The sequence below is a fragment of the Camellia sinensis genome, chromosome 11 (genome assembly GCF_055761805.1).
Source record: "Camellia sinensis isolate YWXY chromosome 11, ASM5576180v1, whole genome shotgun sequence".
NCBI classification, from domain to species: domain Eukaryota; kingdom Viridiplantae; phylum Streptophyta; class Magnoliopsida; order Ericales; family Theaceae; genus Camellia; species Camellia sinensis.
In genome coordinates this window covers 34,792,147-34,819,331 of record NC_138971.1, presented here as the reverse complement: position 1 = coordinate 34,819,331, position 27,185 = coordinate 34,792,147, and the positions used below count along the sequence as shown (strand labels likewise).

The following is a 27,185-nucleotide window of genomic DNA, read 5'->3' as shown; positions in this document are numbered from 1 at the left end:
CGAAGGGTCTGAAAAGCAAAATCAGCCTGAATCTCTTCGGAAAGTAAGATGATTGTGATTTTTCCTCGCAGGTTATGATCAACTTTGAACTAGGTTGGTTTCTGGGCATTTCTTCATATGTGGACCTAGAATTATAGTCAGGCAGCAGCTGGGCTAGACTAGAATTGTTGTTTTTTTTTTAAAGAGTTGTCTCTAGCCACAAATGTATACAAACACATGTGACATATATCGATCTCTGATCTGTATCTGTTACATGCAAAAGAAATTGTTTCTTCTTCATTCAGAATAATTTTTCCACAGTTCCTAATATCCTTGTGATAGAATATTCTAATAACATGAAATGAAATATGAATTGTTGCTTTTCTTATTCTTAATTTTAGTTTTCTGTTTGTTCAAGATCAAAAATAATGATTTAGACCTCGATAAATTACAAAGTTTTTTGGCAAAGAAAGTCAAAAACATAACACATTGAGAAACAAATGTATATATCTAGTGGGATTGTTCTGCTAGTGCACAACAATTTCATATCAAATATGTTTTGTTGACTGAAATGTCATTACATTTGATGAAGTATCTTATTTCATAGAAACATAATCCATTATCGATACATTGTTATGTCCTGATCAAAAGAGAACCACGCTCGTGATTTGAATTACCCAACACGTCAGAACCATGTGACATCATGTTCCCATTCACGCCCCATTGGCGCATGCCCCCTTATTTATTTATTATTGTTAAAATCATTATTGCAACTTGTTTGTTATTGAAACTTATGTTTGATCCTCACTTTTGCAAAGAAAAACTGGCAGTGGTGCTGGAAAAGATAACATTTCAGATGCTCCAAACGGCTCCACTCACCATATAAAATCCGTGGTCGAAAAAGAACTTTCTCATTCTCCATCAAATCTTGTGTTTGGTTACCTTAACCTCTTCTCCGATGGTGTAGTATGTTTTTTTAATTTATTTATTTATATTATTAATTTTTAATTTAAATTTCAATGGTAATGTTGTTTCTTTATGGTTGGTGTTACTGTCCATGAATATAGATTTAATGGACACACACATGTAAGGGTTTTACAATTCTATAGGGAAATATTTTTCATTTTTAATTGATGTATGTGACTGAAAACTGAAGCATTTCAATGTGACGTGTAACATTTCAGCACAATTTTACTGATGGGATGGATTTGGGAAGTGTTTTGCTCCTTTATGGATCAGTTGGTGGGTGGTCAAGAACTCTGTTTCTGCTTGCACATGAGCTTCCTCAAGAGGTTTGCTTCTTCCACTTGTTCCTTCATTTTCTATGGAGATTTTAATAAAGAATAATGACTATTTAATTTTATGTCATTATATTTATATCAATTTCAGATAATAAGTTCTTTAGCTAGTTAATTCTAAAGAGTCGGAATGGATTTTTATACAGTACATCATTGAATTTGCATATTATAAGTGCGTAGATATCGGTAATTTTATGTTGTCACTAAATTGTCTTCCCTGCTAAAATTTTTTTCACTCTTGGCCTGGCTTAAGGATGCAAGCATGCAAAGTGTCTTGTTTCCTATAAAAACATGTGAGTTGATGGGTTATTTTACTCCATAACTAAATGCATATATTCTACTAGGCTTGATACCGACTCTTATGTATTGCAGCATCTTCTAAAATTATATACTATGGGTAGAAATGCAAAATTAATTAGACTTATTAGATGAACATTGTTACTGGTTCTTTTCTTATGATAAATATGATTGTTTACCTTTTGTCATTTTGGTCTCTGTAATTTCAATTAACTCGATTTTGTCCCTTAATTTTAAATGTTGTGTCAATTAAGTCTAATTGGAAACAATCGTCACAATTTTTTATGGAAATTTCGCATGTGCCGCACACAACCAATTTTCAGGGGCATAATGGTCTATTCAGCTGTCTCTCTCTCTACCCTCCACAATGATTGTTTCTTTCTCCCCAATAATCCAGCACAAACCATCCTTAGCTTCCATCATCAACGCCGGCTATCTACACCATGCACACCACCTTATTCCATCACTGCTGGCAATCACCACCATCTTCCACCCTCCCAAACCACCACTTCTGCCACCCAAACCCTCTTCTGCTGAAACCCCTCCACTGCCATTGCCCCCAACTACCATCAGCTACCATCAACCACTCTGTCAACCATCACCAAAACCCCCTTTTTGCCACCCAAACCTTCTTCCACCAGCCTGAAACCCACCTCATCACCATCATCCAACAATCGCCTAGCAATAATAATGATAATAAAATAATCATTTAACAATCTCAACCCTCTCCACTGCCATTTCCATTAGTCACCATCAACAACCATCCCAACCACCAGCAAAGTCCCCCTCTACTACCCCATTACTGTGAAACACCTCATCTACCAAATCACCCCCTTTCAACCACAGCAAACCCACCTTTCTGCAAACCACTCCGTTTGTCAAATCAATTTTACCCTCCACCACAAATCAATGAAAAAGAACAGAGGGAAGATAAAGTGAATGGGTCAGAGGAAGAGGGGGAAAAGGAGAGGAAGGAGATCGACTGAGATTGCCCTTGCAATTGTCATTGAAGATCTTTGCCTCTGCTGGAAGGATAGATTGCTACTTCTTCGTCGCCATTGTTGCGTTGTGCTCCTCCTTTGTTGCATTCATCCTCAACACCCGTTCTCCATTGCCTAAAACCCCCTTCCCCTTTGCCTTCCCTAACGCCCACCAACTGCCTACTCTCTCTCTTTTTATATATATAATATTATTTTTGAGGAAGTTAATTAAGTGTAACAGGTGATTCTAAATGCACCTCATTATACCCCTAAATGAAATTACCAAAAATCCTTAACCATACAACCATCTTCTACCCTGGCTAGCTGGTGCCACTAGCAGCTCCAATAGCCACCTGAGCCCCCTCCCTTTCCAACTCCCCTCCACACCCTCTCCAACTCCACCCGCCACTCCCCACGCTCCATGCCCCCTCTCCACCCCACTCCGGCGATCACCCCATGCCTTTTTCCTCACCTAGATGTCGTTGCTGCGAGCCACACCCACCCCAGAACTCTCCCATCCTTGCTCCCTTCCACTTCATTTGAAATTGTAGAGCACCGTCACCAAAAAACATGATGGTGGTTCAGACGTATACCACTAAACAAATAGTGGTGGTTAGGACATAGACCACTGAACCAAATTTATGGAGATCGCATCGGGGTAGCGGCGGTCATGACGGCTGGTGGGGAAGGAAATTGAGAGGGGAGTTGGGGTTTAGGGGTATAGTTTGATGGGTAAGGAAGGGAGCTAGCGTCAGGCTACAGGGAGGGAAGGGGAGGCTGCTGTGCACTGTGGGGAGGGACAGGGAGATGTTGCTGGAGATGATGGAGCGGTGGTGGTGGTGTGGAGGGGTTGGGATGGATGGGGGTAAAGTTGGTGTTAACTAGGGTGCTCAAAGAAAAGAACAAAATTTGAATTCAGGAATTAGGATGCTCAAAGAGATGAAATGTTCAGCCACAAGTTTGAGGAGCATTTAGAGGCACCGAAGCATTACTCACAAAGTTGGATGGGGTATGGACGAATGGACTATTTTACCCTTGAAAACATGGCGTGTGTTGTTCATGTGTGAAATTTCAGTGAAATTGTAACGGCCATTTTCAATTAGACTTAATTGACAGAAAACTTGAAAGTAAGGTGCAAAATCAAGCGAATTGAAATTACATGACCAAAATGACACAAGGGGTAAAGTATAAGGACTATTGGTGCAATTTTCCATTATTTTTATGTATACATCAAAAGTGCAGGATTAATTGGACTTGGTACATGTGTGTAGTTCAGGATCTTTACCCAGAAGGACATTCATAGTGTGATTAGCATGATATTAGACACTTTATATTATTAGTCCACATCTTAACATAATTTATCTTAAAGGAAATATTTGATCTAAATTTTGTTGACATATTTTTGTTGTGCATTATTAAGGATTTGCCATGTTGGCGTAGTTATGAACGCCACATTAGAATATAATCATACTTTGGGCAACACTAAATCTTGTATTTCATCCTTGAAAACTTTTCATTTTTAATTATAAATGTAATTAAACTTTCCTTTGGTGCTATATCTTTTGTTAAACCCTCTTGTGCAGATAGGTGATTTTGGAATCTTGGTAAGCTATGAAGCACCGACATTGCAAAACAAGTGCCGTATCCGTGTTAGACACACGGACATGTCGGGGTATGGGACACACCACATGGCGTGTCCCCTCATAGAACACACTAGGGACATGTCAATTTCTCTAACACGGACATGTCGGGGTATGGGACACACCACATGGCGTGTCCCCTTATAGAACACACTAGGGACATGTCAATTTGTCTTTTTTCCCATTTTATTTAGTACTTTTGATGAATGTTGAATGTTTATTATTTTTTTCTTTAGATTTAAATACTTAATAGATCATCCATAAAAAAATATATAAACTGTAAGTATTAATTTAAAAGTGCTTTAAAAAAATGAAATAAAAATAGAATTAGAGTTAGTTTTTGTTAATATTGATTGTTTGTGGATGTAATATCAATCTTGATTGGAAAAAAAAAATATATATATATATATATATATATGAAAGTATATTTTATTGCCATGTCCCCGCCTTCCCTGTCCGTATTTTTTTGAACTCGCTTTGTGAACTCGCTTTGTGTTATGTCTGCATCCGTGTCTGTGTCCGCATCCGTATGTGCTTCTTAGTTGGTAAGATCCAGTTTCAGTATCTCGAAAGCTCTCTTTTTCAATTTCCTCAGCACTAGTGGCACTAGCAAGAACAACATTGGTTAGTATCGTTTCAGTATGGCAAGTTGAATCCTATTTTTTTATTTATTTTTTAATCCCAAAACAATTGAAGAATTAATAATCACGTTTTACTGTTGTTGTTGCACAGGCTTTAGTCATGGGCCAAGATCAAGGACAATCATCTTTGATTGAGGTAAAAAATCTTCAAGAAATGATCCAAGCAAGCTCATTTTGACGCTGAGGGTATGATATGCATTAGCATTAGTAGTAATCCCAATATGTTTTTGTTGTTTTTATTTTTGTTTTTGTTTCCAGGATTCATGGCTGGCAGGTTCGTGTACATTGCAGTTGCCAAAGTGCTGGCAGAAATGAACAATGGCAGCAGCTCAACAATAAAAAGTACTGTACTCCAATTAACCTCACTGATATCTGAAATGGCCGTCACACTTTGTATTTCCCTTGTTGAATGAATATAAAACACCTTCTAATATGTGTTTAGTAGTTTTTCAGATCAATGTAATCCAAGTTGTATAACATTACTCATTTGTAAATCAAGAGACCACAATATGCCACATCACTCTATACAAAAATATTTGTACAATTTTTCTTTCTGTATGTCTCCACCACTCACAACTATTAATGCATGGTGAATCGGTGATGTATCATGCATGCAACTTATATGAAAAATAAAAGATGTATTGTTAACTCAAATGCTCTGTTCCTCCCAGTTGAAGTGGTTGGCCGGCCATACCAAACACCTAAATCTGCTTAAACCAAGTAAATTTAGAGTCACAAACTCTACTCCATTTTTATATTTTGACAGTAAACAAGACAGAATAATACTCCAACAATTTCCTCCCAAACAGTAGTTATATATTATAGACAAGCACTCACAAACAGTTATATTACATAACTACCGCACTTAACTGGCAATTTCTAGCATAATCAAACCCTCAATCTCTAATTGGTACACTTTCTCAGATAGCACCTCTAAAAACACCATTTCTGCTTGATTCAGAACTAGGGAGGGAAGCCATAGCAAGACAATCTTCATCCTGAAACATGTTATCAAACTGGTTTTACATTTTCAGCCAAAGGAGATAGAAGTACTACCAAAAACAATGAAATTCCACTTGAAAAAATTAAAATTCACTGTGAAGTTGCATTCCTCGTTAATTTTACTGTGTGAAATCTTAAAAGAAAAAAAAAGTTCAAAAAAGTAAAAGAACGAGAACATGACAAAAAATAGAAACATCACAATAGACATAACATTATAAGATGTTTCAATGCCTCATAGGTTAGTCCAAAGTTTTCCACTAGTTAGATCAAGATCTTTGGCAAGTTGTTGCCCGTGCAGAATCCCTAATCAGGACGAGTGAGACACGAAAATAGGAAGGAACAAAATAGGAATTATAAATTATACATACACACAAGAACACAAGATTGAAAGTGGTTCATCCCAAAATTATATGTCCACAGTCATTGGGGTTGTGCAATGATTAGAAAAAATACAACCAATATACAGAGAACTATGTATTCATAGTTGGATCTACGGTCGAGTGGTAAATATTCAATACTTATCATATCAACACTTCTCAACAAAGATTGGGTAACAAGCCAAGGATCAACATCCCCTCCCACTCTTTCTCGGTTTTTCTCAAGGTTGAGCACTTAAACTCCCATTTGGTAATGTTTATGCTTTAATCTTTTGTTTATGTTTTACAAATATTTTGAAAATGGGAAACAAAAACTTTGTTTGGTGTCTCATTTTTTTTTCCAAAAAATGGAAATAATTTTGAAATTTTATTAAATTATACAGAAAAAAGGTATTATTTTTAATACAAATAGCCAACACAAAATTGATGAAGGGGTACTACTCATTTTTTCCGAATATTATATTTTAGCATATGCATTAGAAGAAGAGATTCAGTAAGTTGTTTAAACATCAACTTCTTTTGAGCACAGCTATCCCAGCCCTATGCTCACTTGATATACTCAAATCAGTATATCCATCATAGGAGGAAAATTACTGATTAGTTCTGAAGATGGTAGGTATGACCTGACAATTTGCATTGTGTGTACACTCAGGCAAGGCTGGCTCAACTCGTGAAATTGGTGCCCAAGCTCTTCTGTGGCTAAGCTCAATAGGTTTTTTTCTAGTGGGCCACGCCATGCCAGAGCCAAAAATTTTAGGCCTAAGCCCTGAAGAGCTAGCGAGGTGCCTAACCCTAACAATCTTTTTAAAAAAAAAAAACAATTTTCCTCTTTTTGCTTGTGGGTTGAGCCAATGGGCTGATTGATCACCTCTCAAGGGCTAACTAGTCAGTCTACAACACCTAGACATAGACCTAGTCCTAAGCCAAGCCCTTTTCAGCCTATCCAAGAATATGGACCTGGCCGAGTCACTGGTCAAATGATGACCCTACGATAAATTTTGATAGCATCTTAAAAACACAAACTTATGTTTTTTCTTATATGTTTTTTAACATGTATCAAAACATACTTATTATGAATAAAAGGAATATAGGTAGAACCAAAACAGTGCCATTGCATCTTGGGAAGTAAAGAAACTGTTAGACACAGAAGAGGCAGGAGCAACATCTTTAGCTCTAGTTATATCATTGTATGAGAATTAAGAGGCAAAGGAGGAGGTAAAATAGGAATAGTAAGACTAATACCAGGTGGAGAGCGAGAAAAAGGAACAGAGGAAGAAGAGGACATGATCATTAGCAAGACTAGGATTAGGAGAAACAGAAACATGACTAGGAGAAGAAACAACGACATTATCTACTCCCTCCTTCAAATTCAAACTTAATAATGTGTGGCATGTTCCACAAACTTCATCTATTTTGTTTTATGTTCATCAACTCACATCAGATAATGCTTGCACCATTGCATTTGTTGATAAATCATTTGTTATTTAGGACAAACACATCAACAAAGTTCTATGTAGAGGTCATCAACAGAATGGTCTCTGTTAGTTTCCTTCCCTCTCATTTTGATCACTGTTCAAAGGTTTTTTTCTAGTGTTAGTTCTCCAGCTGCCACTTGGCATAAGAGACTAGGGCATCCTTCTTCAGATGTTTTTCATCATATAGCTAAAACTTGTGGTTTTTCCATTTCTCATAAAGATTGTTCTTCTTTTTGCAGTCGTTGTGTCTCAAAGAGTCACAAACATCCTTTTGTATTGACTAATACTAATTCCAATGTTCCTCTTACTTTAATTCACTCTGATACCATGAAGAAAATAGAGAGAGAGAGAGAGAGAGAGAGAACAAAAAGATATTTTCTATTATTTCATTATGAACTCAACTACACATAGAAGTCTTTGATCAATGTATAAATGGAAACAAAACAAAGTATCTCTAGATTAGTCATAGATTCTAACTAACTAAGTTTGTTATAGCGGAGAGGATTGTGTACTGCTATCCTACATCCTTATGATAGTTTTACAGGTGTGTTATAGTTGTCATTGCAGCTCTGTCTTCAATAGCCTTAGTTGTGGTTATGGTTCCTGAGGTTATAGTATCTAGGAGCCAGGTGTGGGGATATAATTTTCGACATGTCCATGTGGCATGACCTTGGCCTAAAGTGCTACACGGCGGAATGTGATTGGCCGAGGTATGAAAATGATCCATGTCTAGGCTTAAGTATTTGGTGAAAGACAAAAATCCTAGTGAATGAATGACTCCTAGGTTGGGTGTATTTAGGACTCTTTTGAGAGGTTAACCGTAACCCAACTAGGAGAGATGAATCATCTAGTATTATTTCTAAAAGGAATAAGTGTTTGACTTGATCACTACTTCTAGGAGGAGGACACCTTTATATAGGCACCCCCATCTGTGAGAGGTACGTGAGTTTATGTGTGTTAATTTGAGTTACTGTTAGTTTGTCGAAATATCTTGGGATATTAATTTACTGACTTTATCATTGGAGTGCCCTCTAGGTCGACAAGCAATCGAATTAGTTATTCTTCTAATTGTGCAGACGTGGGTCTATATAGGCTGTGTGTTCTACAATTGTGTTCCCAGAATTCTAGGAGGAAGATCAGATATTGGTTGTGTGGTAAAATTTTAGCACACACATATTCTATACACTTTATTTTTTGATAATTTTTTGAAATACTTTTCTATACTTATTAGACCAGATGAATATTGTTACTCAATACATATGTATCACATATTTCAAAAAATTTTACAAAAATTAAAAATGAAAATGAAATATGAAAAAACACAAAATGCTATATGCTTAGTTAAATTAAAAAATGAAAATGGAGTGAAAGAAACTATATTTTGTTCTGGTTAGGTTAAGAATATGAAAAAAAATGAATTAGATAATAGTACAAAAATAACCATTTTTATTTAATTAATTTAATTTTGTTTCCCCTGTAATCATTATCCAAATGTAGCATAAATATTATTAAAAAATTTAATAGCAATTCTTTTATGCAATTATCTTAAATATATGTGAATAAAATATATAACTTATAAGGATAAATTACAGTCACCTACATTGAGGTTCCTGACAATTACACTGATCTCCCCTTCTTTTTCTAAAATTACACTGAATTTCCCTATGATTAACGGCGTTATTAGCCATATTTTTGTTAATAAACATTAAATGTGCGATTATTATTTTGGTTATACCTTATATTGTGTTTGGTTATGAGTCATTATTTTTTTAGTTATGACTGAAAAAAAAAAAATAGTTATAATATTTGTGGTATTCAACACCACAAATGTTATAATTTGCATATGTTACATATAAAATGGTATGCATTTTAGAATAACCTATTGTTACGACAAAAGTGATGGTGAAACAAATTAAAAAATTAATTATATAATATAAGAGAAGTTATTTGGTAGTTTTTAATCAATACTTGACATCATACAGTTTAGTTGTCTTAAAAAAAACAAGATAAAATTGATGAGTCTTACTATCTTTCTTCTTCATTTTTTTTTTTGATGACATGAGTCTTACTATCTAAATTAATAAAAATAAAATTGGGACACCACTTGTATTTATTTGAATAGTATTAAATAATATTTTTAAATAGTCACATGGTTTAACTATATATATATAATTTATTGCATTACATACATACAAGTTCTTGTATTTTTCATTTGGCTTCAATAATTCATATTAATTTGTTTGCCTAAAAAATAATTAATTGATTTATTTTATTTTTAATTTACAAATAATCACTTCAAATGTTATACAAAATCAAACTAAAACCCCCCTATGTGATAATCTAACAATTAATCACTAACTTTCACACACATAAAAATAAATAAATAAATAAATAATAATAATAAAAATTAGTCAAAATAACAATCAACTAACGGAAAGGAGGAATCTGCAAATCAAAAATAAACCTCAAGGGAGGTCAGTGTAATTTCTAGAAAAAACAGGAGAGGCCAATGTAATTGTCAGAAACCTCAAGGGAGGGGAGTGTAATTTACCCAGCTTATAATAGTTATTGTTTTCACTTATTTTTCAAATAAAATTTTTATTTATGAACAATTAATTGAAAATACAAAATTCATAAATTTTTAAGTAGATTGCAAAATTACCATTTAGGCAAATTCTAAATACACGTAATTTTCTAATACTAACTATAAGTTGAATGGTTCAACAACTCTAAGACCAGTCTAAGCGGTTCAATTCAAAGATATTAAGGTCAAATTAGAATTTTTATCTATTTTTATCCATGATACAAACATTGGCTAACAAAATGATTTATATATAAAAAAAAAAAAATCTCTACATGTTTAGACAATATTTATAGATTTATATTTTTAATTATGTACAGATTGATTTCTCTTATGTATATAATTAATTATAGCTAGAATATTTAAATTAATTAATTTTCAAACTAAAAAGTAAAAAATGATGGTTTGTAGTGCTGGATAGGACAAAGAAAAGGTATTAAATGGAATTGGGTTAAGATAAGTTGGTACAAATGTTGTAATATTCACTTTGTGAATAACTAAACTTGCATACGACCTTGGGTTTATATTTTAAGAGAATTGCGTATCAGTGAGGCAAATTAAAAAAGTTTGCACTATATATTTGTATCGTTTGGATGAAAGTCTGACACATAAAAGACTTGCATCAAACACAAGAAATAACTTGCACCAAACATAAGACATATTTGACCCCAATGAAAATGACATTCTTTTTTAGCCATTTTCTATTTGATTTGATATTTTTCCTCATATTTTTAATAGTTGACCTAATTTTAACCTTGCACCACGTCTAACCATTCCATGTTTTTATAATCACATGAAATATAATCCATTCGATGAGATTATTTACAAGGGGTTAGTTTAGTGAATGAGGATAAAGATTATAGAATACGATCGGTATAGATTCTAACAAAGTTCACTTAGAGGTTGATTGTAGGATTGAAAATTGTGAGGGTAATTGGGGGAAGGGGAATAGAAAAGTGTGTCTACGAAGGAACCTAAAAACATGAGTTGAAAGAGGCTAACAAGAGGAGTGAAATGATTTAGAGGTGAAGTTTGATGCAGGTTAGAGATGACTTCATTTTGGATGGCTTGGGAAAAGGGGTTAATGCTTCCTCTTTCTATAAAATAATAATAATAATAATAATAATAATAATAATAATATTATTATTATTATTATTATTTCATTCTCCAATTTATTTTCAATTTTAACAAATTTGAAATGAATTTTATTATGTAATTGTAAATTAAAAATTTTAGTTGTTATGTCATTTGAGAAAATCTAATATAAAAGTATATATTATTTATCTTGTATGCTAAATATAATTTTTATAATTCATTCAATGTTTTTACTTTAAAATGTGACTAATCCACGTAATGACATATATATATATATATATATATATTAGTTAATACTTAAAATAAAATATTAATAACACCACAATTAAAACACGATTTTAGTGCAATTTAAATAAAAACAACTCATTCACATAATTTTTACTATTTTTTCCTTTTAAAATTTAAAATTATTACTTTAATTTTTAAGATAAAATTTTAATTATTTGTTTAAGACCGTGCATAGAGTTTTAGGTTAGTTTATATATACACAAGGTAGATTACTTTTATTTTATGTAGGGTCGAATCCAAAATGAGAAAAAAAAAAAATTAAACCTAAATATAAAAAAAAGAACATACCTTTAGGAGTTGTATCATTACACTAACTCATAGGTCCACTGTTGTTCCCTAATCAGCACTTTCAACCAATTATTTCCGTTCCTCTCTTGGTCTTCCTTAATTTTCCTGACAGATTCCTCAACAGAGAAATGAGAAAAGTTTACCTCAATCAGTTGCAGAGTGAGTATATCCCCCAAACTAGATGGTATTTCCTTGAGATCTTTACACCATTCCAACGATAAGTGTTGAAGGCTTGGAAAGTGACTAGAGCAGGTGATCCATTGCTTAAATTTGAGGTTCTTCAGTTTCAAGAATTTGAGTCGAGGAAACCCACCATCAGTTGTTGCCCATTGCTGTCCCCAGGCAGCATCATCTTCTAATTTGAGAATGTAACGCCCTCAAAATTAACCCATTATATATCATTGACATTCATTATTTAAAGAAGACATTCTATTAATTCATTCATCAGAGTATTACAAAATAAAGCATTACATGTATCATCGAATAAAATGCCCTACAGGCTTACATCTTTCCAAGCCAACACTTGGATACAAAAATATGAGTTCTAACTCAATACAAGAAAAGCCCTAGCCTTGAATGTTTACATGTACTAATAATTTAAGACAGTTAACTAAAAGTAGTCTTCTTCAATCCAGAAGCCAAACCCTCCCAAGCTAATTCCTTGGAGGTAGTTTATCACCTGAACCTGAAAATGATGTTCCCATATAGGGTGAGCCACAGCCCAGTAGAAATATACTAAACCACATATAAGCAATGAATAAAGCAATAGATTTCAACAGATGGTTAACCAAGATAATCAATTACTTCATTTTACAGACTCATGACATTATTGCCAAAGATACGTTTTACTTTCCAGTTTTATCAACATGGCTCAGAACCTGGCCAAACTTATAACAGTGAATCACATATATCATATTCACATCCTTCCAATATTAACAACAAATGAGACTCAAGCTCAAATCAAACACTTCATACTTCCAGATTGATACACATTTTAGTGCTGTATCAATAAAACACTTCTATATAAATAATCACACATAAAAGTGATGCTAATGGAGTCCATCCCCTATCTCCTCCCAAACAAAATCCGGTTTAGAGGTCCATCCCCTATCTTCCCCTAAACCGTGGAGTACATCCCCTATCTCCTCCCACACACAAACAATGTATGCAAATGCAATGCTCAATCAATACACGTATTTTCTGTATCAATGCCACAGTCAAAATTAATGACTTAACCAATGTGATTAGTTCCAGTTATTCCTAATCCACATGCAATGTCTACAACAATCACGACTATCCTCCACCGATAGCCCAAAACAGTTATTTCTAAACTGAAAATAACTATGTCCACAATTCAATAGACAATGATTCAAATTATCCAATTATGCTATTTAATCAATGAATTCCCCAATTCCATGAATTTAACCATCTTTTCCCAATTCCATGAATTACTTATACAAATCAATTCAATAATTCAACTAGGGTTTTTCCCAAAATTTATCAAAGTATTCCCAACATATTAAAATACCAAAACTTAGAACATAACCTATAAAATGGAGTAGGAAATCCCTACCTCAAAGAAAACAACCCAAAAGGTGAAGAAAGAGATGAGTGCCCAAATACCAAAGTGCTCCAAATCGCCAAATGCTCAGATTAAATGGTAGCCCTTGCCTCACTCTATCTTTTATATGAAGGATCTAGGGTAGAAACACACCCTAAGTGGATCAAATCTAAGAAAGAAGGTGAGTAGGGAGAGAGAAAAGTCGGACCTAGGGTTTGGAATCAAAAGAAAATGAAAAAGACTGATCAAATCCCGCTGCTGTGTATATAAACTGGACAGGCTCGCTCGAGCGAAGACTTGGTCGCTCGAGCGACCAGACACAGAGAAACTACGCTCGAGCCAAGGAAGCCTTGCTCGAGCCAACAACTCAAATGCTCGGTCGAGCGAAAGAAAGCTCGGTCGAGCGAAGAACTCAAACCCTCAGGTCTGAACCCAGACACACGCTCGAGCGAAGGAACTATAGCTCGAGCGAAGGATGAACTAACTCGCTCGAGCGAAGAAAAGCTCGCTCGAGCCAAGAATGCACAGCTACAGGTCCAAATCAAACACTACCTCTCGCTCGAGCGAACAACTCCTCACTCGAGCGAAGAACCAAAAACCTGGACAGCAACTCTTGGTTTCTAAACCCAACCAACCTGAAACAAACCTGCCCAACACATCCTATAATTCCAAATGAGAAAAAAATAAGGGACAACAACAACAATTAAACAATGACAGAATCTACGGAACCTAAGTCCGGATACAATAATCAAATGGGAAAAGACCGGGGTCGCTATAACCTCCCCCCCTTTAAAGAATTTCGTCCCCGAAATTAAGCATAAGTTTTTTTTTTTTTTTTTATAACAGATTTTTTTTTTTTAAACAATTCATTAGTAAACATCTTGACCCAAAACTGGTCATTTCATCTCTTTATCAAGAGGCATCTCATATCAAATATATAACACAACATATATCTCAATCTGTATCATTATTATGCATTAATCCCTTCAATGTTAACAATTTCCATATCATATTCAATTGCATGATATATATAACACATCCAACAATGTAATCAACATATACAATGTTACACTAATCTTCTATAATGAAACAAGTTTCAAAATACACCCATTTACCAAAACATACTCAATGTTTTACAACTTAAGACATATGTAAAGCTCTTAAGTTCAATAATATAACAGAATCTAATTATAAGATTACAAATCAACAAACATGTCCGGATATTTCTTGCGGACTTCCAATTCACGTTCCCAAGTGGCTTCCTCCACTCCGTGGTGTTTCCACAAAACTTTGACCAAAGGGATGGTCTTGCCTCGCAAAACTTGATCCCGCCTATCCAAGACTCGAATCTGTCTCTCCTCATACGAGACATCCACATCAACCACTAAATCGGTCCAATCCAACACATGTGATGGATCCGGCTCATACTTCCGAAGCATACTCACATGAAACACGTCATGTACTCCAGACAACTGCGGCGGCAAAGCTAAACGATAAGCAGCCTCGCCAATCCTCTCAAGGATCTCAAACGGACCAATGAATCGAGGGGACAACTTCCCACTCTTCCCAAACCTCATCAAACCCCGTTTAGGTGATATCTTCAGAAAGACATGATCACCCTCCACAAACACCAAGGGTCTCCTCCTACGGTCGGCATAAGATTTTTGACGACTCTGTGCTGTAACAAGTCTCTTACGGATAAGCTCAACTTTCTCCGTCGTTTCCCTCACCAACTCCGGACCCAACAGAGGTGCATCACCCACCTCAGCCCAACAAACAGGAGATCTACACGGTCGGCCATACAAGGCCTCAAAAGGTGCCATACCAATACTAGACTGGAAACTGTTGTTATAGGCAAACTCCACCAACGGCAAGTGCCTCTCCCACGACCCACTAAAGTCTAGAACACAACCCCGTAGCATATCCTCAAGTATCTGAATAGTACGCTCGGACTGTCCATCAGTCTGAGGATGATAAGCCGTGCTAAAGGTCAACTTAGTGCCTAAGGCACTCTGCAAACTCTGCCACAACCTGGCAGTAAAACGAGGATCTCTATCTGAGACGATCGTCACTGGGACCCCGTGCAATCTCACTATGTCCCGAATATACAAGTCGGCAAGATGATCTACCTAATCTCTCACGCGCATAGAAATAAAGTGCGCCGACTTAGTCAACCGGTCTACAACCACCCAAATAGCATCACTACCCCGCTGAGTCCTCGGAAGACCTACAACGAAGTCCATAGTGACATGCTCCCACTTCCACTCGGCAATAGGCAAGGGTTGCAACAAACCCGCTGGCCTCTGATGCTCGGCCTTCACTTGCTGGCAAGTAAGGCACTTAGATACGAAAGCTGCCACATCTCTCTTCATACCCCGCCACCAGAACTGACGACCCAAATCCCGATACATCTTAGTGCCTCCCAGATGCACCGCAAGGCATGAATGATGAAACTCTCGGAGTACCTCCTCTCGGCAAGACTCCGGCACAAACGGACGGTCTCGGTATCTCACACTCAGATCGGAATACACCGTCAAACCTTTCTCAACCTTTCCACTGGAAATCTTCTCACGGAGAGATTCTACCTCAAGGTCACCTCTCTGAGCCTCTAACACTCGAGTCACAAGTGTAGGCTGAACAACAACAGAAAACAAGACCGCAGCCTCAACGGATTCACCTAGAAATAAATCAAACTCCCCAAGTGCACCCAACATCTCCCACTCTCGGATGGCTATGCTAGCTATGTCACCAACAGGTTTCCTGCTAAGGGCATCGGCCACCACATTGGCCTTTCCCGGATGATAATGCAACTCAAAGTCATAATCCTCTATAAATTCCATCCACCTTCTCTGCCTCAAGTTCAAGTCTTTCTGAGTAAACAAATACTTCAAACTCTTATGATCCGAGAACACCTCGAACCTCTCACCATAAAGATAATGCCTCCAAATCTTCAAGGCAAAAATCACAGCTGCTAACTCTAAATCATGTGTAGGGTAATTTTGCTCGTGAATTTTCAACTGACGTGAACCATAGGCAACTACTTTCCCTTCTTGCATTAGTACACAACCCAGACCCTCTCGTGAGGCGTCACAATAGACTGCATAACCCAACCCTCTCTCTGGAATAATCAATACTGGAGCGGTAGTCAGTCTAACTTTCAACTCCTGAAACGACTTTTCACAAGTCTCACTCCATACAAATTTGACTCCCTTCCGAGTCAGTCTAGTCAACGGTGATGCTAACCTGGAGAAATCTTTCACAAACCGACGGTAATACCCAGCTAATCCCAGAAAACTGCGGATCTCAAATACACTCTTAGGCTGTGCCCAATCCTGCACTGCCTCTACCTTGGATGTATCAACAGACACTCCTTCACCGGATACCACATGGCCTAAGAATTTGACTTCCCTCAGCCAGAACTCACGCTTCCCAAACTTGGCATACAGCCTATGGGCTCTAAGTAACTCAAGCACCACCCTCAAGTGTGCCTCGTGCTCCTCCTCAGAAGGCGAATAGATAAAGATGTTGTCCACAAAAACGACTACAAACCGATCCAAGAATTCCCGGAAGATCCGGTTCATCAAATCCATAAAAACTGCCGGTGCATTGGTGAGCCCGAATGGCATCACCAAAAACTCATAATGGCCATACCGCGTACGGAATGCCGTCTTCGGAATATCCTCTTCTCTGACCCTCAACTGGTGGTAACCCGATCTCAAGTCTATCTTAGAGAAACAACGGGAACCCTTCAACTGGTCAAACAGATCATCTATACGAGGCATAGGATACTTATTCTTAACCGTAGCCCGATTCAATTTCCGATAATCTATACAAAGTCTCAAAGCACCACCTTTCTTTTTAACAAAGAGGGCCGGTGCTCCCCATGGCGAAACACTAGGGCGTATAAAACCCTTGTCTAGTAACTCCTGGAGTTGGATCTTCAACTCAACTAACTCGGCTGGGGCAAAACGATAAGGTGCCATAGAAATCGGCGCCGTGCCGGGCACCAGGTCAATAGAGAACTCAGTCTCTCGATGCGGTGGCAAACCAACAAGATCCTCGGGAAAGACGTCCGAGTACTCACAAACCACCCTTGGCAACTCAATCTGAGTCTCAACATCCTCATTAATCGAAAGGTTAGCAAGTAGACCACTAAGCTCACTCCGTCCTCGCGGAACATACCCCGGTGGCAGCACATCACCAACCCGGTCCCCCAGAAAATGAAAATACTCTCCGCTCACAGTACAACAAGTGACCCTCTGGCGGTAGCAATCAATAACTGCCCGGTATGACGATAACCAGTCCATACCCAAAATAACATCGAAACCTCTCATAGGCATAACGACAAAGGAAAATGGAATTCTATGATAATCAACCTCTATATCACAACCCCTAACACCTTGTTTCAAAATCAATTCACCCCCAAGAGGTGACACTACACATATAGGAGATGCTAACTGTGCTAACTCCAATTCCAAAACAGATGCAAATGCAGCAGACACAAAGGAATGAGATGCACCCGTATCAATCAAAACATTAGCAACCGAGTTGCAAAACAAGAAGGTACCTCTCACAACTGATGGAGTCGGTACAAGATCCTGCGCGGTAACAGCGTACATGCGCCCAGACGACCTCTGATCAACCTGCTCAACCCTAGGAGCATAAGATTGCTGCACCGACTGAGACGATGAAGCCCCCTGATTGGCCTTTGAGGCCTGACCCGACTGAGCTGGCTGATGACCCTGAATCGGCCTCAAACCAGATGCACCAGGTGTGCCACCCAACTGTGGGCAATACCTCGTCATGTGCCCTGGCTGACCACACTGATAACACGAGAGTGGCTGACCTCTACCCTGACCCTGGCTCTGAGATCGAGCCGAAGAAGATGCTGCTCTCTGAACTCCTCCCCTCTGAGGACAAACTGGAGACTTGTGGCCCAGCTGGCCACACTTGAAACAGGTAATGTCTCCCTGACTGCCTTTCCCCGAACTAGCACTCGGTACAGGAAAAGTCGATCTAGCAAAGCTACCCTGAGACTGCTGGGGATTAAAACCCTTCTGTCTCCTACCATCACTCTAACTATCCTGACTCCTCTTGGAGCCCTTCTGCCCTTCCTCCTCCTCCTGCATCATGATCTCTATATGGGCTGCAGCATCAACCATACGCCCATAATCCCGAATCATAGTTCCCCCAACTCTCAGCTTGAGGCCACGCCTCAACTTCTTCTCAAACTCAATACAATGGCGTTCCTCAGACGCCACCAACTCAGGTGCAAACCTGGACAAACTAGTAAATGCAGCCTCAAATTCGGCCACTGAAGAACTCGCCTGCTTAAGCTGACAAAACTGGTCTCGTAGCTTCTCCCTGACTGCTGGAGATAAAAACTTCTCCTGGAAAGCATTCACAAAAGCCTCCCATGTACCTCCTATACGCCCCTTAGTAAACTTCCACCACTGACCTGCATCCCCCTTCAACTGGAAAGATGCCAAGGTCACTTTCAACCCCTCGTCTTCGATGCCAAGCATCTCAAACGTCTTCGTTGTCTGTTCGAGCCATTCATCTGCCTTAAGTGGCTCTTTAGGATCACCCACAAATTCATCCGGATTGGACCGGAAGAACTCCCTCTTCTGAAAGGAAGGTCCTGCATCCGCAATACCAGCCTGAGCTTGATTCTCAGCTCTAAGAATGCCTACTGACTCCCTGAATGCCCCTGCTATCTCTCGGGCTAGAGCGCCCATAGCCTGCTGGCCTATTGGCTCGGCCACATTGGCCTGGCCAATACCCTCTTCAACTGCCGGAATCTCCTCTGGCACAGGCACCTCCTGCCTACCCGGCCTACCACGCATACCGCGTCCCCGTCCTCGTCCTGACATCCTAATAAAGGAAACAAAGACATTAGCACATTAATAAATGTGCCGAAGCTAAACACTCGCGTCCTAATGCAATGGACAACAATAATTCATTCCACGTAAGCACATAATCACATAAGCACCTACGAATTTCATTCCCGGATAATGATAGTCCCAATGCGTTACTATAGTTCCAGTTGGAAGCAGCAGTGATCAAGTGCCTTTCCAACAAGACTACTAGAAACTCAAGGGTCCAATCAACATCCTAGAAACTACATTCCATACCCATATAATCACATAAACATGTTAACACATAAGCATATAACATTACACTAAGTCTCTATCCAACGAGACGAACCCATTGTGATACTAATCACGTCCCACGTACCCAAAGTATTCAAACCCGGTACGCTTTGATACCAAGTTGTAACGCCCTCAAAATTAACCCATTATATATCATTGACATTCATTATTTAAAGAAGACATTCTATTAATTCATTCAACAGAGTATTACAAAATAAAGCATTACATGTATCATCGAATAAAATGCCCTACAGGCTTACATCTTTCCAAGCCAACACTTGGATACAAAAATATGAGTTCTAACTCAATACAAGAAAAGCCCTAGGCTTGAATGTTTACATGTACTAATAATTTAAGACAGTTAACTAAAAGTAGTCTTCTTCAATGCAGAAGCCAAACCCTCCCAAGCTAATTCCTTGGAGGTAGTTTATCACCTGAACCTGAAAATGATGTTCCCATATAGGGTGAGCCACAGCCCAGTAGAAATATACTAAACCACATATAAGCAATGAATAAAGCAATAGCATTCAACAGATGGTTAACCAAGATAATCAATTACTTCATTTTACAGACTCATGACATTATTGCCAAAGATACATTTTACTTTCCAGTTTTATCAACATGGCTCAGAACCTGGCCAAACTTATAATAGTGAATCACATATATCATATTCACATCCTTCCAATATTAACAACAAATGAGACTCAAGCTCAAATCAAACACTTCATACTTCCAGATTGATACACATTTTAGTGCTGTATCAATAAAACACTTCTATATAAATAAGCACACATAAAAGTGATGCTAATGGAGTCCATCCCCTATCTCCTCCCAAACAAAATCCGGTTTAGAGGTCCATCCCCTATCTTCCCCTAAACCGTGGAGTACATCCCATATCTCCTCCCACACACAAACAATGTATGCAAATGCAATGCTCAATCAATACACGTATTTTCTGTATCAATGCCACAATCAAAATTAATGACTTAACCAATGTGATTAGTTCCAGTTATTCCTAATCCACATGCAATGTCTACAACAATCACGACTATCCTCCACCGATAGCCCAAAACAGTTATTTCTAAACTGAAAATAACTATGTCCACAATTCAATAGACAATGATTCAAATTATCCAATTATGCTATTTAATCAATGAATTCCCTAATTCCATGAATTTAACCATCTTTTCCCAATTCCATGAATTACTTATACAAATCAATTCAATAATTCAACTAGGGTTTTTCCCAAAATTTACCAAAGTATTCCCAACATATTAAAATACCAAAACTTAGAACATAACCTATAAAATGGAGTAGGAAATCCCTACCTCAAAGAAAACAACCCAAAAGGTGAAGAAAGAGATGAGTGCCCAAATACCAAAGTGCTCCAAATCGCCAAATGCTCAGATTAAATGGTAGCCCTTGCCTCACTCTATCTTTTATATGAAGGATCTAGGGTAGAAACACACCCTAAGTGGATCAAATCTAAGAAAGAAGGTGAGTAGGGAGAGAGAAAAGTCGGACCTAGGGTTTGGAATCAAAAGAAAATGAAAAAGACTGATCAAATCCCGCTGCTGTGTATATAAACTGGACAGGCTCGCTCGAGCGAAGACTTGGTCGCTCGAGCGACCAGACACAGAGAAACTACGCTCGAGCCAAGGAAGCCTTGCTCCAGCCAACAACTCAAATGCTCGCTCGAGCGAAAGAAAGCTCGGTCGAGCGAAGAACTCAAACCCTCAGGTCTGAACCCAGACACACGCTCAAGCGAAGGAACTATAGCTCGAGCGAAGGATGAACTAACTCGCTCGAGCGAAGAAAAGCTCGCTCGAGCCAAGAATGCACAGCTACAGGTCCAAATCAAACACTACCTCTCGCTCGAGCGAACAACTCCTCGCTCGAGCGAAGAACCAAAAACCTGGACAGCAACTCTTGGTTTCTAAACCCAACCAACCTGAAACAAACCTGCCCAACACATCCTATAATTCCAAATGAGAAAAAAATAAGGGACAACAACAACAATTAAACAATGACAGAATCTACGGAACCTAAGTCCGGATACAATAATCAAATGGGAAAAGACCGGGGTCGCTATAGAGAAGCTCAAGGTTGGGTAACATCATCCCAAGGACTGATATCTCCTCCCACTCTATCCCTGTATATTTCAAGGTTAGCCTTTTAATATTTGCAGGAAACTTGACCTCCCTGAGAGTAGTTGGGTATCTGGGGAAAAAATTGCTGCATAGCTTCAAAGTCTCAAGGTGTCTTAAAAATTCTAGGTTAAGAAACATCCAATTCCCCGAATCTGAAAACAGTTGTCCACAAATTCCCAGCTCTGTAAGAAAAGGAGTTCTTGCCAATAAATCCTGAATAAATCCATAACAGTTTAAGTTAGCGATGGTTTGTAGGTTTTCTAATATAGAGGGATGGTTGTGATCTGTTACTGCTTCTTCAGAACATAAAGACGCATCATATTTTGCTCCTCCTTTTGCATAAAGGTGCCTCAACTTTGGAATCTTCCAAATATTACATGGCAGAATAACATCACTCCATGGCCATTGTGCAGAAATAATGATGAGTGTTTCTAGGTTTGAGAGATTGGATATTGATGGCGGTAATTCGCAAGAACTTTCCAAATTAATTGCCAAATACCTCAAATTAACAAGTTGTGTTAATTCTCTTGAAAAGAAGGCATTCATGTACCATATGTCCAACACTCAAAGAAGTTTCAAGGTCCAACAAATAAATGAGCACACATCACCGAACGGATTGTCGCCGTAACTCATTTTTATCTGAAACTTATTTCTGAAGCACAATAATGATTGAACAACTGCTGGGGAATAAGACTCTAAGAGAACTTGATCACATTTTTCCAAGAAGTCAGAATGGATGCACAGACGGCGTTGGTTATTTGTTTCGTAATTACTTGAAGAAGAAGGAGAAGCGTCTTTATAATTGTGAATCCACTGTAAGAAATTAATTTCACTGGCTTTCTTCACGCATAAATCACGCAACAAATCATGCATACGACATGCTTTAATTCGACCATCAAGCCCTTTTCGAGCAACAATTACCAGACTTCTCTGAATTAGATCCATTAAGTAATCCTCTGCTACTTCCTCCAAGCTTCTCTGCCCAATTTTTTGTATAAACCCCTCAGCTACCCACAAACAAATTAAGTTCTGCACCGGGATTTCATTGTCTTCTGGAAATGCTCCTAAATAGAGAAAGCATGGTTTCAAGTGGCGAGGCAAGTGATTGTAACTCAGTGCTAGTGTGTCTAAGTACTGGTTTGGATCACTAACAATGTATGAGCTTACACTTTGGGCAACTTGTTTCCACGACTCTTGTGTCTTCATGTTCTTTACAAGAAGTCCTGCTATTACAACAATTGCAAGTGGAAGCCCTTCACATTTTTTCATTATTTGCTTCCCAATTCCAATCAGTTCTGGAGGGCAACTTTCATTTTGAAACACCTTCCGTTGTAATAACTCCCAACTCTCTTCTTCAGTGAGAAAACGCAGACAATGAGGATGGCAATCAGGTGAGGCATGAATAGGCAGCTCTTTGAGGCGACTAGTGAACATAACTCTACTTCCATTGTTGTCATCGGGGAAATACATTTTAAGAATGACCCAGGCACCAATATCCCATAAATCATCAATGACAATGAGATATCTCTTGCCTTTTAATTGCTTGTACAACTTTTCGCCCAGCTTCTCATTGGTCTTCTTTTTAATTTCATCGGTAAAGACGACATTAACAGAACATAAAATGTCTGTAGAAATTTAATGTATAAAGAGAAATAGAGAATTGTATTATTGATTGATTTATATTGATATCTATTACAATGATTCATGATTCCTATATATAGAAGAGGGTGAGTGTGTAGTAGGTAAGGAGTAGGTGAAGTGGAGGTGGTAGTGGTGTAGTGGGTTAGGTTTAGTGGAGTAGGTGAGGTGGTAGTGGTGTAGTGGGTTAGGTTTAGTGGAGTAGGTTTAAGTGGGTGAAGTAGGTGGAGAGTAGGTGGATTTTAACAGCCCCCCCGCAAACTCAAGGGGGATAGGAACTAACCAACTTGAGTTTGGAGAGAGTAACAAAACAAGAAAATACATAAAAATAAAAGAGGATAAGAGACACTGTATGGTCGTGTCAGACCATTGGTGAAGACACTGGATGGTGGTGTCATAACGTTGTAGAGGACACTGTATGGGGGTGTCATAACCATGTAGAGGACACTGTATGGTGGTGTCATAACGGTGTAGAGGACACTGAATGGCAGTGTCAGACCGATGTAGAAGACAGTTTATGGGGTCATGTCGGACCGTTGTAGCAGACAATGTTGTGACAGTTGTGGTGACAGTTTACGGAGTCTTGCTGGACCCTTGTAGAAACTAACTGGAATCAATGTCGGGACAGTTTACAGAGTCTTGTCGGACCCTTAAAAAGTCGCACCCTCAAAAGGTGTGCCCAATCTTTCAAAAGGCGTGCCATCAAAAGGCGTGCCCAATCCATAAAAAGGCGTGCCATCAAAAGGCGCGCCCACTTCATCAAAAGACGTGCCCGACAGAAAGCGTCGAGCCATCAAAAGGGGCGCCTGACACGCGGCGATGCACGTGATTGACAGAGCGCGTGTCGGCCTCGTCGTCTCTGTCTTTATAAACCAAAGCGAAGTCTGAGGCTTGGAAGCATAACAAACCAGTTGAAACCTCTTCGTTCTCTGTAACATTCTGTAACCAACCCTTCTCTGAAACACTCAGCAACCCAAAAACATGGCTTCTTCTTCCCGTTCAGCTACCCAGAACATAGCCTCTTCTTCCCGTGGTCTGCTCACTCTCTTTCCCGACCTCAACGAGTCAACAAGAGAGATAACTGGTGCGGTGGCCTGTGAATCTCAACCAAACACCTCTGGTTTTGCTCCGTTGAACTTTCCGATGTGGTCGGTGGAGCAAAAAATGGCAGTGCAAACGGATATTGAAGCTAATCAGTATACATTGAAGTCCTGTGTTGAAACTATGACTGCGGTCACAAACTTGTCGCACCGGCTGCAGAGTAGGACAAATGAGGTGCAGCAGTTAAACGCCCAACTGGCTCTGCTCCAACGCATGTATAAGGATGCGCGAGTAGAGATAAGTGTGCTAAAGGCGGAAAATAAGGAGCTGAAGCGGAAGGCCACCGTTATGTTCCGATTTGGAGGTCCGCCATATGCTGTAGTGGAGGAGCAGGGTGGAGTGATCGTGCCCAGTGGAGTGGGAAACACGAAGGCAACACCGTCAAGGGCCGCCCAGGACGGAGGCAAGAAGAAAAGATCGGTGGAATAGGCGAAAAAGTGAGGTCGGTGGGTGGCCGTCTGCAGAAAAGAAAACAAATCTTGTGGTGTTGTGGTTTGTGTTGTTGTGGTTGTTTTTTTTTTTTTTTTTTGTTAAAATTGTGATCGGGGTTGATCCCTGAGATGAATAAAAGATGGTTTGGTGTGCAAAGCTATATGGTATGAATGGAATTTGAAAAAGATTAAAAAATAATGTGAAAGAAAAATAAAGAAAGAAATAATAAAAATATATTTGAAATCAAAATGAAAGATGGGGGAAATAAGGAAAGTGGTTTGGAGAAAATAAATAAAAATAATGGATTTTGAAATCAAACGGAGGAGAGAGAGGGGACAAGCCCATGTGAGAGAAAGAGGGGAAAAATGATAGCCGATGCACCCAAAAATAATCTAGCTGCTATCCACAGGCGCTTAGGGGAAGGAAATGGTAGCAAGAGACGGCCAACACCATATTTGGCTATAGCAAAGAAATGGAGTATCAAGCTCAATGGGCTAGGATTTAGACCAGAGAGTAAAGCCACTGGTCCTGTTGAACACACACCTCCAAGGCTCAAATAATCAAAACATGCTTCACGCATTTCCTTCCTTGCTTGATCAGGAGATGCACAAAACACCTTATACAGGGCTCCAGTCATTCCTCCACCAGTTAAAGGATGACGCATGTTGAAAGCATCACCTATTAATAGTGCTCCGGGAGTAGGGTAAGGAGCAGCTGGCATACTTCTATTGGGCATTGTTCTAATACTTCCCTTATCAATTGCAGCTATAAATGAATCATGCAGCTCAGGTGGAACCTGGGGAGCCACCAGAGGGAAGCAAAGCCGAAGGCTGCTGCAAAGCCGAAGGCTGTAAAAGAAAAAAAGGAAAAGAAGGCTCCGGCTAAGACAAAAGCTGCTGCGCCAAAAGCTAAAGCCGCTGTGAAGCCCAAGCCAGCGGCAAAGGCCAAGCCAGCTGCGAAGCCAAAAGCTGCTGTGAAACCGAAGGTTGCGGTGAAGCTGAAAGCTGCAGTGAAGCTCAAGGCTGTGGCGAAGCCCAAACCAAAGCCGAAGGCGAAGGATCCTAACAAGAGGCAAATGAGCATGGAGGAGAAGCATAGATTGAGTGTTGGGTTGCAGAGTTTGCCCCAGGAAAAGATGCCACAATTAGTGCAGATTATGAAGAAGAGGAATTCACATTGGCCTCAAGAGAGAGGATTTAGGCAGTGATGGGAAGGTATGTGTAGAAAATAAGCGGAATAGGTTGAGGTCCGGCGGGCGGCCAAGGCGAGGTTGCCGCCCGCCGGTGAAACGAAAAATACTAAGTGCTTAACCTTGCTCTGATACCATGTAGAAATTTAATGTATAAAGAGAAATAGAGAATTGTATTATTGATTGATTTATATTGATATCTATTACAATGATTCATGATTCCTATATATAGAAGAGGGTGAGTGTGTAGTAGGTAAGGAGTAGGTGAAGTGGAGGTGGTAGTGGTGTAGTGGGTTAGGTTTAGTGGAGTAGGTGAGGTGGTAGTGGTGTAGTGGGTTAGGTTTAGTGGAGTAGGTTTAAGTGGGTGAAGTAGGTGGAGAGTAGGTGGATTTTAACAATGTCCAACAACATATCTGTTTTTCTGGGTGATTGAGAAGCATAGGTCCATGCATAAATATGAAAGTAGTGTGTGATGTAAGGATCATTGTACAGTTTTCTGGCTAAAGTTGTCTTACCGAGTCCAGGCATCCCAACAATTGATATCATTTGTAGCTGCTTCTTCCCTCCAGCAAGTAGCTCTTTCATAGTCAACGCCTCATCATCAAAGCCCACTGTAATGTCTTCATCTACCATCTTTCTGTTCTCCATGGACATTGACGAATGGACTCCATCATTGAAATCTTGTAGGAGTTGGATCTGATTTATCTGGTCATAAAACTGCACCACTTTTGCCTCGATCGTCTTAATCTCTTCCATGATATTTGTGCCAATTAAAATATCAAAAAAACTGTCACCGTTGTTGTTGCTGTCCCTCTGCCCTGGAACATGAACATCAAAAAAACGGATGATTTGTCTTGTCTTGCAGATCACATAATAAATTTGCATCGGCAGGTTTTTAGCTTCATGGTTTAGCTCATGCTGCTGCTGCTTCTCGTCCATATCCTTGAGAATGATTGCTAGGAATCTTAGCCGATCTGCGGTCAAATTGCACTCCTTACTGATCATTAGATGATTCAGTTTA

At 38.9% G+C, this 27,185-nt stretch overlaps 1 long non-coding RNA gene and 1 pseudogene across 1 annotated transcript; one reads left to right on the top strand and one right to left on the bottom strand.

The window, feature by feature from the left end:
- Positions 1-801: 801 nt before the first annotated feature.
- LOC114284232 (uncharacterized) lies at positions 802-5,389 on the top strand. Its single transcript, XR_014343733.1, has 4 exons — positions 802-945; positions 1,164-1,271; positions 4,927-4,971; positions 5,094-5,389. It is a non-coding gene; the product is annotated as an uncharacterized LOC114284232 (long non-coding RNA).
- Positions 5,390-11,923: 6,534 nt separating this feature from the next.
- On the bottom strand, positions 11,924-27,118 carry LOC145802250 (putative late blight resistance protein homolog R1B-17; annotated as a pseudogene).
- Positions 27,119-27,185: the final 67 nt, after the last annotated feature.